The sequence below is a fragment of the Dama dama genome, chromosome 21 (genome assembly GCF_033118175.1).
Source record: "Dama dama isolate Ldn47 chromosome 21, ASM3311817v1, whole genome shotgun sequence".
NCBI classification, from domain to species: Eukaryota; Metazoa; Chordata; class Mammalia; order Artiodactyla; family Cervidae; genus Dama; species Dama dama.
In genome coordinates, this window is record NC_083701.1 from 29,627,831 (window position 1) to 29,641,970 (window position 14,140).

Here is a 14,140-nt window from a genome sequence, read left to right on the forward strand (position 1 = left end):
CCAACTCTTTGAGACCTTATGGACTGTAACCTGTCGGACTCCTCTGTCCATAAAATTTTTCAGGTAAGAATACTGGCGTGGCTTGCCATTTCCTACTCTAGGGGATGTCCCTGAACCAACGATCAAACCCTCATCTCTTGTGTCTCCGCGTTAGCAGGCAGATTTTTTACCACTAGCACCACTGCCTTCCTTAAATCTTGTTTTATTTAACATTTTGAAATGTTTGTAAAGTAAAAAGTTATAAATAGTATTATATTTTGGATACAAGTATTCCCCTAAGAATTATATATGTGGGTTTATGCAATTATTTCCATGAAAGTCTCTTCTTTTGTTTAAGAAAACAAGCTTAATTACATCATGTGCTTAGCATACAACTCACTTTAGAGAAAGTCCATTGACAAACACTGTCATAAACAAAGCATTTCATAACTACCAGCTAATTAGAGATATATAATCACCACCTAAATTAGGAACATAGTTTCAGTGGGAATTAATCAGTTTATAACCATGTACAGTTTTCAAATTGAAATATTTGATGAATTCTTGGCATGTGTCACACACTCGGATCTGATATAGTCCCCTCTGGTTTCATGTTTACATTTTACTTTTCCCCCTTTCTCATGGAAAAGGCAAGAGATCTTACTTCTATCATATTCTTTCTTCTCTTTGTATTAGCTTTTTCTGCCTAAATACAAATGTATATAGCGTTTCCTTTGCAATTGTTCACTTTGTTTATCATATTACTTTTCTATACTTTGGCAGAGTTCTGCAAATAAAGGGTAATGATGGTATTTACAGACATCCAGGTTAACATGGAATCATGCCTGAAACATTTCTGCTCAACTTCCCTTTAAAATACCCATGAAGATATCAAAAGAGACAAAACTGGCAACTGCATTAGACACTAGCTGTAAGAGAAGATGACATAAAGTCCAAGTGGGATGTGCCCTGATTGCAATGTTTATGAAGATGACTCTATCAGCATAGTTCTGGACTGTGGACCATTATGAACTCTAGCCTCTGAATCAAGCACAACAGTTCACTTTGAAGAGGATGAGGGAAACTATTTTGACATGCCTCCAGATTGTTCAAAAACCTGGAAACTATGTCTGACTATCTAGATGGGTCAGGAAATCCCATAACTGAGTTCAGAATCCTCAATCCAGGAGACTTGCATTAGAAGACTAACAACTAGCCAATATAAATTCCACCAACTTGGAACTTCAGGTTTAAATCTGAGAAGGAAAATAATCTAGCACAAGTTTTCAGTCAGTCGAGGAATTTAGAATATTCCACCATATCTGTTGGAAGCTCTAGAAATAAATATAGATTTCCATTCTGAAACATAATCAGAAAAGAAAAATTATCCACTTTAGAGATGTAAGGCAAAGAAAGCATTGCTCTGAAGGTTAAAAAGATTGTATCTCTGATTCTTTTCTTTAAAAAAAAAAAAAGATGAAAATTTTAGAAGAAATTTGATTAATGGCTGCCAAAAATTACAGGAGAATATGGACCTTGCAGAAAAAAAAAAAAGAAAGCTGACTTTTAAGAAAATCATAAAAAAGAGATTTTAAGTGAGCTGACTGAAGTATAAATGCAGATTTAAAGATGCATTTAAAAATGCAGGAAAAAAGACATACAGAAAAATAAAATATTAGGCTGCAATTCATAAAGTTTTTAGAAAAAATGGAAAATGTGATTATGCATTAAATATTGGATGATACTAAGATACTTCCCAAGTGGTGCAGTTGGTAAAGAATCTGCCTGTCAATGCAGGAGATGCAAGAGACACAGGTTCGAGAAGGAAATAGCAACCCACTCCAGTATTCTTGCCTGGAAAATCCCATGGACAGAGGAGCCTGGTGGGCTACAGTCCATAGGATGTCGAAGAGTCAGACGCGAATGAGCATGCACACACATGTGTAAGGAACATATAATCAATTCTCCATATTTTTAAGAGAAAGATAACAAAGAGGTGAAATGGTATGATGCCTGGGATTTGTTTTAAAATACTTCAGCAAAGAATGAAAAAAAGGAAAATTAGAGAAGGGACAGACGGTATGAATGTAGTGAAATCTGAATTGTGCAGACGAGTGGCAGGTGGTGCAAATGCAGAGGCTGAGGCAGAGTTGGAGGACAAATGTTTCTGGAGGGTAATTCCTGTGGAAGGTAAAGAGGGAGGAAGCAGGAGTAGTAGGGGGAAGCCTGTGGGTCGTGCTACCACCTCCTCGCTGTGAGGGAAGAGGGAGGAGGTGACCATGGTGAGGATCTGAGGATGCTGGCTGATCCAGTGGGTCAGCTTCCATCTGGAGTTCTCGAGCTCAGCCCTCGCTACTGTGTGCTCGCTCACTGGCTGGAGACTGCCCCAGAGCAGGAGGATCTTGGCATGGGTACCGGGGCTGTGTCTGGAGACACTGCTGTCCTCCAGCTCACTTGCAAGTTTTCTCCAGATGAGAGAGACAAAGGGCTCACCTCCCAGGCTACATCACTGGTACAAAAGCCAGCCTACATGACTGTGCTATATATCTTTTAACATTGTAGACAGTTTCATTAAAAACGCTCAAAAACAGGAACTTCCCTGACAGTCCAGGGGTTAAGAGTCTGTGCTCTCAATACAAGGCACACAGGTTCGATCCCTAGTGGAGGAACTAAGAGATCCTGCATGCTGCGTATCTTGGCCAATAAACGAATAATAAATAATACGTTCCAAAACCGTTGCAGAACTTAAATATCCTTTGGAGGCAAGAAAGCACAGAGGTGAAACTTCAGAAAATGAAATCAACGATAGAAGACAAACCAGAGACACTCAACCAGAATATAGAAGAAAACAATGAGACAAAAAGGAACCTTTAAAGGAACCTCTGCTTTAAAGGACAGAGGGCTTTCCTGGTGGTGCCGACGGTTTAAAAAAAAAAAAAAAATCTGCCTGCAATGCAGGAGACCCAGGTTTGATTCCTGGAGCAGAAAGATGCCCTGGAGAAGGGAATGGCAACTCACTTCAGAATTCTTGCCTGGAGAATTACACGGACAGAGGAGCTGGTGGACTACAGTTCATAGGTTCTCAAAAGAGTCTGACATGACTGAGCGCCCAACACTTTCACTTTTTTCTTTAAAGGACAGAAAACCAAAAAAAAAAAAAAAAATGGATGAGTACCATGATACAGAAATGCTCAGCTTAGGTATTCATAGCCTTCACATCTCATTTGAAGAATTTACAAGCCACAGAGTGATCTGAGCCCCAGGAAAAATGAATGAAAAAAGCACACTCAGAATACAGTGAAATTTGCCTTTTGATGTTGTTTTTACAAAGAAAATATAGCTCATTTATTTCTTTAAAACTGTCTTCTCTTTCTCACAATTCACTGTGTAGTAAATTTAGTCCAATCTGGTGAAAAACACGAATCTGATTCACTAAGTTGAACAGTCTTTTTTAGTTTTAATTCAGTTCATTTGGAACAGATTTTTTTCCGATTCCCACCCCCAGTCCACCCTTCCACCTGTTGCGGCAGCGGGGGGCCTCCTCAGAGCCCAGGACTGAGAAGGGCTTCGTGGACCCACCTGGCTTCCTGTCATTCTTTCAAGTTCTCCAGGGATTGTCTTTGTCTGCTGGGTTGGTGTTACTCTACAGGGAACGTGGCTGAAGTTCGAGGCCAAAGAGGCACCATTAGATTTCTTTTGGGCCCTTGGTTCTCTCCAGGGGCTTGGGTAGCCTCTCAGTCAGATCCCCTAGATTCCCCAGTCAGCCCCCAGCTGCGGGTCCCTGGCCCCTTGTCATAGCAGGCCTCCAGGTCTCAAGTCAGTTACCTTTGGACCTCCAGGCCCCACAGACCTGTAGGAATCCCAGGTTGCACTCACATTTGGCAGGAGCTCCGGCCTGTGCTATCTGCACAAACCATACCGCTGACTCCTCTGTGATGAAGAGTGTCGTTTGTCATCCACCTGTGAAGCAGTGTCCTGCCAGGGTCCCCAGGAACGCCCCTTCCTCCACATGCCCTTTCCTCTGTCCAGCTCATCCCCTGTGGTGGACACCCATGTGCCTTCCCCGGCCATCAATACTGCCTTCCCTTTCCCTGAGAAAAGAGGAATCCTGGGAGCATCATGTCTGGCAGCTTACAAAGAAATCAAAGTAAGGGTCTTCTCAGCCTTCTTCTCAACACAAACAGGAGCAAATATTTGATCAAAGGATTAGATATCAAGTCAAACTGTCCCAGGTGCAAAAACAACAGGGACATGTTCAGCTAGAGAGGGATTTCGAAAATGAACCCCCTCAAACAACCAGAAGAAATTCACCAGTGCACTCAAAGGATGTCTGTAAATCAAGAAGGGCAAAGTCAGAGTATGTAAGAGGTGAGCCCTGAAATAGATTAAATACATACTGTAAGTTATAAATGGCTATTGTAAATATATAACACCGCAGAATGCAAGTGTCAGAGTCTTCCCTGACTGTTCAATGGTTAAGACTCTGCACTTCCAATGCAGGGGGTGTAGGTTTGATCCCTGGTCGAGGAACTAAGATCCCACATGGCTCACAGCCAGAAAAAAAAAATTTTTTTTAAAGAATACAAGTGTCTAAGTTTCTTTTCAAGGTAAGATATATTAAATTGTATAATAATGTGATGGAACGATAATCCCAGATAAAATTTTAAAAGCTTCTGAAGGGGTTGGGATACCAAAGAGATGAGCCAAATTGCCTCATAACCCATGAAGAAAGTTTTTATTTTTGTGAAAAGAAATTTAGGCAACTTTTACTTTCTCAGAAAGGAAATCATATTCAGAAGCAAGTAGTTAAGGGTTACTGGATCAGTAAGTTGGAATATCTTAAATATATATATTTAAATATATTTATAGGCTGGCTCGCCAAAGTCTATTCACTGATATAAGTTGGTGTTGATTGAGTGAACAGCTTTAAAATTGGGTTTGGGGACTACTTGTTGCCATAGTTACTGAACAATCAGTTTTTTCCTTAGTTTGTAGAAGCAGTTTTATTTTGCTTGTCTTCCGATCTTCATTCAGTCATAACTGCACAAGAGATTATCGGTGATTGGTCAGGTCTTCACCACAGGTGAAGCATTCTTGGAGACAAGTCTTTGTTTATAGACATCTGGGTTTTAGGTTGAGAGTTGAGCCAGTGTGATTTTATCTGCTTTTGCTTGAATCACTGGGAGAATCATCTGTCAGCATAATGACTCCCCAGAAGCATTTAAGATTCTATGCAACAGACGCTGAACAACAATGAGGCCAATAAGAAGTTTTATATTTTAAAAGAGGGGCAAAGATATGTTCCAGCAACTTCCTTTGTCTCAAACTCCAATACTTTGGCCACCTGATGCAAAGAATTGACTAACTGGAAAAGACCCTGATGCTGGGAAAGACTGAAGGCAGGAGGAGAAGGGGACGACAGAGGATGAGATGGTTGGATGGCATCACTGACTCGATGGACATGAATTTGAGCAATATCTGAGAGTTGGTGATGAACAGGGAAGCCTGGAGTGCTGCAGTCCATGGGGTCGCAAAGAGTCAGACACGACTGAGCGACTGAACTGACTGACTGATGTCAGTTGGCTTTTCTTTCTTTTTTTTTATTTTAATTTTATACTGGCGTACAGTTGATTAACAACTTTGATCAATTGTGTTAGTTTCAGGTATAGAGCAAAGTGATTCAGTTGTATATATACAATTCTTTTCTCACCTAGGTTATTCTAGAATATTGAGCAGAGTTTCCTGTGCTATATAGCAGGTTCTTGTCGGTTACCTATTTTAAATACAGCGGTGTGTACATGTCAATCCCACATCCCAATCTAGCCCTCCCTCACCACCCTTCCCCACCAGTAACCATAAATTCATTAAGTCTGAGTCTGTTCCTGGTTTTTAAACAAGTTCATTTGTATAATTTTTTTAGAAAGTGGTATATCATACTTGTCTTTCTCTGACTTATTAACAGTATGATAATGAAGACTGGCTTTTCTTTAGCTTAACTATCACTTGTTTTTTCTCATTGCATAGTGTTCATTCAGGCAGCAATGGTACAGTTCAGTTCAGTTCAGTTCAGTCAGTCATGTCTGACTCTTTGCTAGCCCGTGGACTGCAGCATGCCAGGCCTCCCTGTCCATAACTAACTCCCGGAATTTACCCAAACTCATGTCTATTGAATCAGTGATGTCATCTCATCCTCTGTTGTCCCCTTCTCTTCCTGCCTTCAATCTTTCCCAGCATCAGGATATTTTCAAATGAGTCAGTTCTTCACTTCAGGTGGCCAAAGTTTCAGCTTCAGCATCAGTCCTTCCAATGAATATTCAGGACTGATTTCCTTTAGGATGGACTGGTTGGATCTCCTTGCAGTCCAAAGGACTCTCAAGAGTCTTCTCCAACACCACATTTCAAAAGCATTAGTTCTTTGGTGCTCAGCTTTCTTTATAGTCCAACTCTCACATCCATACATGACCACTAGAAAAACCATATCCTTGACTAGACGGACCTTTGTTGGCAAAGTAATGTCTCTACTTTTTAATATGCTGTCTAGGTTGGTCATAACTTTTCTTCCAAGGAGTAAGCGTCTTTTAATTTCATGGCTGCAGTCACCATCTACAGTGATTTTCAAGCCCAAGAAAATAAAATCTGTCTCTGTTTCCACTGTCTTCCCGTCTATTTGCCATGAAGTGATGAGACCAGATGCCATGATCTTAGTTTTCTGAATGTTGAGTTTTAAGCCAACTTTTTCACTCTCTTCTTTCACTTTCATCAAGAGGCTCTTTAGTTCTTCGATTTCTGCCCCAAGGGTGGTATCATCTGCGTATCTGAGGTTACTGATATTTCTCCTGGCAATCTTGATTCTAGCTTGTGCTTTATCCAGTCAAGTGTTTCTCATGATGTACTCTGCATATAAGTTAAATAAGCAGGGTGACAATATACAGCCTTGACGTACTCCTTTCCTGATTTGGAACCAGTCTGTTCCATGTCCAGTTCTAACTGTTGCTTCCTAACCTGCATACAGATTGCTCAAGAGGCAGGTCAGGTGGTCTGGTATTCCCATCTCTTTCAGAATTTTCCAGTTTGTTGTGATCCACACAGTCAAAGACTTAGGGGTAGTCAATAAAGCAGAAATAGATGTTTTTCTGGAACTCTCTTGCTTTTTCGATGGTCCAACAGATTTGGCAATTTGATCTCTGATTCCTCTACCTTTTCTATATCTAGCTTGAACATCTGGAAGTTCATGGTTCACGTACTGTTGAAGCCTGGCTTGGAGAATTTTGAGCATTACTTTACTAGCATGTGAGATGAGTGCAATTGTGCAGTAGTCTGAGCATTCTTTGGGATTGCCTTTCTTTGGGACTGGAATGAAAACTGACCTTTTCCAGTCCTGTGGCCACTGCTGAGTTTTCCAAATTTGCTGGCATATTGAGTGTAGCACTTTCACAGTATCATCATCTTTTAGGGTTTGAAATATCTCAACTGGAATTCCATCACCTCCACTAGCTTTGTTCATAGTGATGTTTCCTAAGGCCCACTTGACTTCGCATTCCAGGATATCTGGTTCTAGGTGCGTGATCATACCATAGTGATTATCTGGGTCATGAAGATCTTTTATGTACAGTTCTTCTGTGTATTCTTGCCACCTCTTGTTAATATCTTCTGCTTCTATTAGGTCCATACCATTTCTGTCCTTTATTGTGCCCATCTTTGCATGAAAATTCCCTTGGTATCTCTAATTTTCTTGAAGAGATCTCTAGTCTTTCCCATTCAATTGTTTCCCTCTATTTCTTTGCTTTGATCACTGAGGAAGGCTTTCTTATCTCTCCTTGATATTCTTTAGAACTCTGCATTCAAATAGGTATATCTTTCCTTTTCTCCTTTGATTTTCACTTCTCTTCTTTTCACAGCTATTTGTAAAGCCTCTTCAGACAACCATTTTGCTTTTTTGCATTTCTTTTTCTTGGGGATGGTCTTGATCCCTGTCTCCTGTACAGTGTCAGGAACCTCCATCCATAGTTCTTCAGGCACTCTATTAGATCTAATCCCCTGAATCTATTTCTCACTTCCACTGTATAATCTTTAGGGATTTGATTTAGATCATACCTGAATGGTCTAATGGTTTTCCCTACTTTCTTCAATTTAGGTCTGAATTTGGCAATAAGGAGTTCATGATCTGAGCCACAGTCAGCTCTTGGTCTTGTTTTTGCTGATTGTATAGAGCTTCTCCATCTTTGGCTGCAAAGAATATAATCAATCTGATTTTTATATTAATCATCCTGTAATGTCCATGTGTAGAGTCTTCTCTTGTGTTATTGGTAAACAGTGTTTGCTATGACTAGTGCATTCTCTTGGCAAAACTCTATTAGTCTTTGCCCTGCTTCATTCTGTACTTCAAAGCCAAATTTGCCTGTTACTCCAGGTGTTTCTTGATTTCCTACTTTTGCATTCCAGTCCCCTATAATGAAAAGGTACAGATCCCTCCCTAATTGGCCAAAGGAAAAATCTGTAGATATTTTATTATCCATAACTACTTTAAGGAAGGGCGTGTTCAGTCGTGTCCAACTCTTTGCACCTCTTGGACTATAGCCCACCAGGCCCCTTTGTCCATGGGATTCTCCAGGTAGGTATACTACAGTAGCTTGCCATGCCCTCCTCCAGGCGATGTTCCCGACCCAGGGACTGAACCATGTCTCCTGTGGATTCTTTACTGCTGTGCCACCAGGGAAGCCTGGTGGATTCATTTAGAAAAAAGTAAGTTTACTATTATTATTACATATTTAGAACCCATAGAGGTAGATAGCATTTTAAAAAGCAGAGACATTACTTTGCCAACAAAGGTCTGTCTAGTCAAGGTTGTGGTTTTTCCAGTGGTCATGTATGGATGTGAGAGTTGGACTATAAAGAAAGCTGAGTGCCAAAGAATTGATGCTTTTGAAATGTGGTGTTGGAGAAGACTCTTGAGAGTCCCTTGGACTGCAAGGAGATTCAACCAGTCCATCCTAAAGGAGATCAGTCCTGGGTGTTCATTGGAATGACTGATGTTGAAGCTGAAAAGCCAGTACTTTGGCCACCTCATGCAAAGAGCTGACTCATTGGAAAAGACCCTGATGCTGGGAAAGATTGAAGGCAGGAAGAGAAGGGGATGACAGAGGATGAGATGGTTGGATGGCATCACCAACTCAATGGACATGGGTTTAGGTGGACTCCGGGAGTTGGTGATGGACAAGGAGGCCTGGCATGCTGTGGTCCATGAGGTCACAAAGAGTTGGACACGACTGAGCGACTGAATTGAACTGAACTGAACTGAAGAAGACAGCTGTCTAAAATCTCCTTGGAAGTATTCAAACAGTGCCTTGGCCATGGAGCCCATCTCTGGCTTTTCCAGATTAACTACAGATAGAGTATGAATTGCCTGGGTCCTCTGCCAGCCTGTAAAATTGTCCCAGTCAGTGTTTACTATTGTAGCAAATGTGTCTTTATGTGTAATCTTGTTTGATAGAGGAGTTTTTCAAATGTGCGTTTGAGATTTGATTTGGTCCTTCCAGGTAGATATGCAGGTTTTGCCAGATCTTACCCTATAAATCATATAACCTGGTCATTTCTAGAGTTTCTTTTCATAATTTGGCAGGCTATATTCTGAGTATTTATTATAGAATAATCCTTGACCTTCTTCAGGCACTGAACATTTGTCTTTGCTTTATATGAAGTCTTTGTATAGGGACCTCAGTAGAGTAGCATTGACTTCCATGTGTAACATAGATAACCAGTAGGAAGCTGCTCTGTACACAGGGAGCTCAGCTCAGCTCTCTCTGATGACCTAAAGGAGTGGGATGGTGAGGGGTGGAGAACGGAGGCTCAAGAGGGAGGGGATATATGTATATTTATGGGTGATTCACATTGTTGTATGGCAGAAACCAACAGATTATTGTAATTATCCTGCAACTAAAAATAAATTTTAAAAGTTTGTTTGGCATGAAGGTTATTTATATGTTTACACAGTATTTTTATATTATTTTTAAAGTATTTAAATGTTTTAAGTATTTTATAAGATCTAGAATATATATAGCACACTATTTTATATAGTTTCTTTTTTCTGTCTTTACTTTTTAAAAACAGCTTTATTAAGCTATAATTCACTTAAAATTTATCCATCTTAAGTATACAATTCAATGGCTTTACGTAGATTTTTTGAGTTGTGTAACTATCACTATAATCTATTTTTCAAACACTTCTGATAATCCACTTTTTAACAACAATTATTTGGGGTAGCATTATGGCACCTATTCAGTATTCATTAATAAATTTATTTTTCATTATTATAAAGTACCTAGAAAAAATTTTAAACTATTTTTTCTGCAGCATATTAAATAAGGGGATTATTTTAAAACATACCAGCTCCCAGTTATATTTACTGTTTTATTTTAGTAATATCATATGCCATAAAGAAAGCTGAACAGGTCAGACATTTGAACTTGGCAACTAGTAAAGTACTGGATTTTATAAGATAATCTGGACTATTTCTTAAAAATCAAGCCTACTATTGTCATTTTATTATAAATATAAGACCCATCAACAAACATTATGAGATCAGAATTTGTTACTGAAGTGTCCAAAAATTCTGTTCTGGGCAGGGACATTTCTTAAATTAAAGAAATATAATGATAGGTTATTTTCCATTGAGTAAGGGTTATAGAGTTACTATATTAACACTGTTAAATCAGTGAATAGTAATATAGGAGAGGATAACAATAATTCATGGTTAATCAACTAGTGTAAAAATGGTGAATGGCTTCCAATAGCAATAAGATTTTCCTACATCTGGCTACCTTAGATTTAAAGCCTAGCGCAAGTTCTAAAGATGTTTTCCCTGATTTAGTTGATACTTGTAATTGTTCTATGGTAGAGGTCTGAGCACCCACTACTGAATTAAGAGATAAGTTGAAAGTTGAGGATTCTCTGATACATGTCATGCTGTTGAGTGAATTACCCTAATGCATGACTTAACTTGTTCTTGTTTGCACAGAAAGAAAGGTTTATATAGTCCTGGAGGAATCAATTTGGATTCTTAAAATTCTGATCCAAATTAACCTGCCCTTGTCTGTGATGTCTTTCATCCATAGGAATTCCAAGACCACAAGTAGTTCTTTGGCAGTTGCTTGAATCATATATAGTGAAAGTAGGACTTTCATATAAAGTAGGACTATTATATTGTCTTATAATGTATAAAAACCTTAGAACTTTTTTGTCTAGAAGCAGGTGCTACCCTTTAAATTTGTAGGTATTTTATCACAAAGAATAAATAAGTATTCCTTTGATAAATGATTTCAAACATCCATCTTGGATTAGGTCACAGTATTGTTAGAGATTTTCACTATTTGAATGATTCTAACAAACTTCCGTAAATTGAAGCTTCTTTTCTTGTAAGCCTTCTACAATGTATTATACACACTCCAACTTGCCTTTTGTTGTCTTTTTTTACTTTAAGGTTACATTTTTTTCTTAAAGCATAATTTGCTTATTAAAAATAAATTTGCTTTTCTTCTTTTCAGAAAACTCCAGCATTTTACTTTGAAGGCTCTAATGTTCTATGGTGATGGAATTAATGGTAGAAAGCTGTATTATTGTGTGAGTAAATATAATACCTCTTAGGAGTTTAACAGGAAGATGGAAATATTGGTACTAATGTACTTCATGGAGTGGCTTCAATGGATAGATTTTAGACCATTGTCTTTTTATATATTAACCAAGATCAAACATTGGTTCATACCATGGCCCTTCTGCTTATAATATCTGCAGGTATCCTGCTCCAGAAGTTCCAAGGTCATAGAAAACAGAAAACAACCATTTCAGTTGTTTTATGTGGAGAACCATTAGTTACACTGATTTATAACTTCATTATTTTTAAGATTATCTAGAAATGCCTAGCCACTTATTGGATATATTCTAAATTGAAAACTCCATATTGTAATTTATTTTTTCTTATTAAAGTCCTTAATTCAGGTTTGAAGCCATTTACAAAAAGAAAAGACAAAGCTCCTTTTATTTCTGTCCTTGAGTCTACCCCTAGAAAACAGCTTGAAAATTTCCTAAAATCCATTTTTTATCTTTATTTACCAAAAAGTTTTGAAGCTTAATTTAAACTTTTAATAAAAGAAAGGCTTAATGTTTTTAAAAATTTACACAGTTAAGTTTTTAAAATCTTTTCTTTTCTAGACTGCTTCTCTTAAATAGTATACTAACTGAAGAGTTAACAATGAATTGATGAGTTGGTATAGATCTTTAGTTCAGGATAAGTGGCTAGCAAAGTCCTAAATTCCATAGGAATTTCTACTTGTCGTTTTGAGGTTTAGGAAATTCTTTAATTATAGCCATTAACTTGGGTCTAGAGAGTCTTAATTCACCTTCTGTAGATTTGTATTCTGTTAAGCATGTTTACAATGTGACTGCTCTTTCCTTAGAAAACCCTGGAGATTATTCAGATTTAAGATCAGGTAGAGCTCAGTAGCAAACAAGAGAGATTCAGGGATGATAAGTTCCAGAAAGTTTCAAATTCTTGGAGAAAGACTATGTTGGATCAGAATTTTCAGAAGATTTAGCCTATCTATTTAAAAAACTGGCTATTGACTAATTAGTGTTGAGTTTGTTTTAAACAGATTAATTTAACCATTTTGGCATTTCAAATCTCAAATGTTATTTTAAAATTATTTTAAGTCAATTTTTTTAAATTAAAAAAATGTTTTTACTGTTTATTGACTTCCCTGTAGCTCAGATGGTAAAGAATCTGCCTGCAATGCAGGAGATGCAGGTTCAATCCCTGCGTGGGGAAGATCCTCTGGAGAAGGGAATGGCAACCCACTTCTTGCAACCCCAGTATTCTTGCCTGGAGAACTTCATGGACAGAGAAGCCTGGTGAGCTACAGTCCATGGGGTCACAAAGAGTCGGACACAACTGAGCGACTAACACTACTGCCACTAAGTTAAGTGCAACAGTTAGGATTATAGTGCAACTTTATGTAGAAGATGGAAGCTTTTCTATGAGAAGATTGAGAATCTGACATAAACAGATCCATGACGAACTAGAAAAAAAGGCATGACAGTTGGTCAACAGTTTGTGCATGTCAATTAATTTGTGCCCAGCTCATAGACCAAGTGGAGGTGGGGAAGGGAAAGTGTGATTGATAAGAGACCACAGATTGACAAGACAAGGTGTACACACAAGAAAGTTCTCTAGGGACCTACAAAGTTTGGCCACTCTCTATTCCACAGATTTGTTGCAGATTTACTGTTCAGTTGCTAAGTTGTATCTGACTCTTTGCAACCCCATGGACTATAGCATGCCAGAGTCCTCTGTCCTCCACTATCTCCTGGAGTTTGCTTTAGGACTGGTTGGTTTGATCTCCTTGCAATCCAAGGGACTCTTCAAGAGTCTTCTCTGGCACCACAACTCGAAAGCATCAACTCTTCGATGTTCAGCCTTCTTTATGGTCCAACTCTCACATCCATACAAAACAGCTGGAAAAACCATAGCTTTGACTAGATGGACATTTGTTGGCAAAGTGATGTCTCTGCTTTTTAACATGCTGTCTAGGTTTGTCATAGCTTTCCTTCCAAGGAGCAAGCGTCTTTTAATTTCATTGCAGATTTAGCAGGTCTCTAAAGTCAGAACCTGTTTGGACTGGACTGAAGACTTATCAGACAGATAACATCCATTGGCTCTCTGACACATACATTCAACAGAAATTCCAGGGCAAAACAAAGTCACACAAAATAAAACTTTGTATCTAGAAACAAAAGAAAAAACAAAGCAAGCAGCAGGAGAATAAGCCGGTCAATGGAAAATATATTTATCCAGTGGTCTAATTCCAAAACAGAAAATCGAGTTACCTTGTACAAAGACATAGGTTTAATTAGCAAATGTTGCACTTCCAAATCAAAGAACTAATTACTGAAGAAAAGAAAAAAAACAACACCTCATTACCTTATACAAAGACCTGAGTCTGGTGGCCTTATGCAAAGATTCATTTGGCTACAGATCCTAGAACAAAATGAATTCAGCAACAAGAGCTCAGCGATACCAGTCAGATCATTGCTGGGCTTGCATCTCTGGCAGCCGATGAGTGGAGTTTGGGCACAAAGGCCCCAGTGAGCACACCTAAGGGCTACCTTGGAT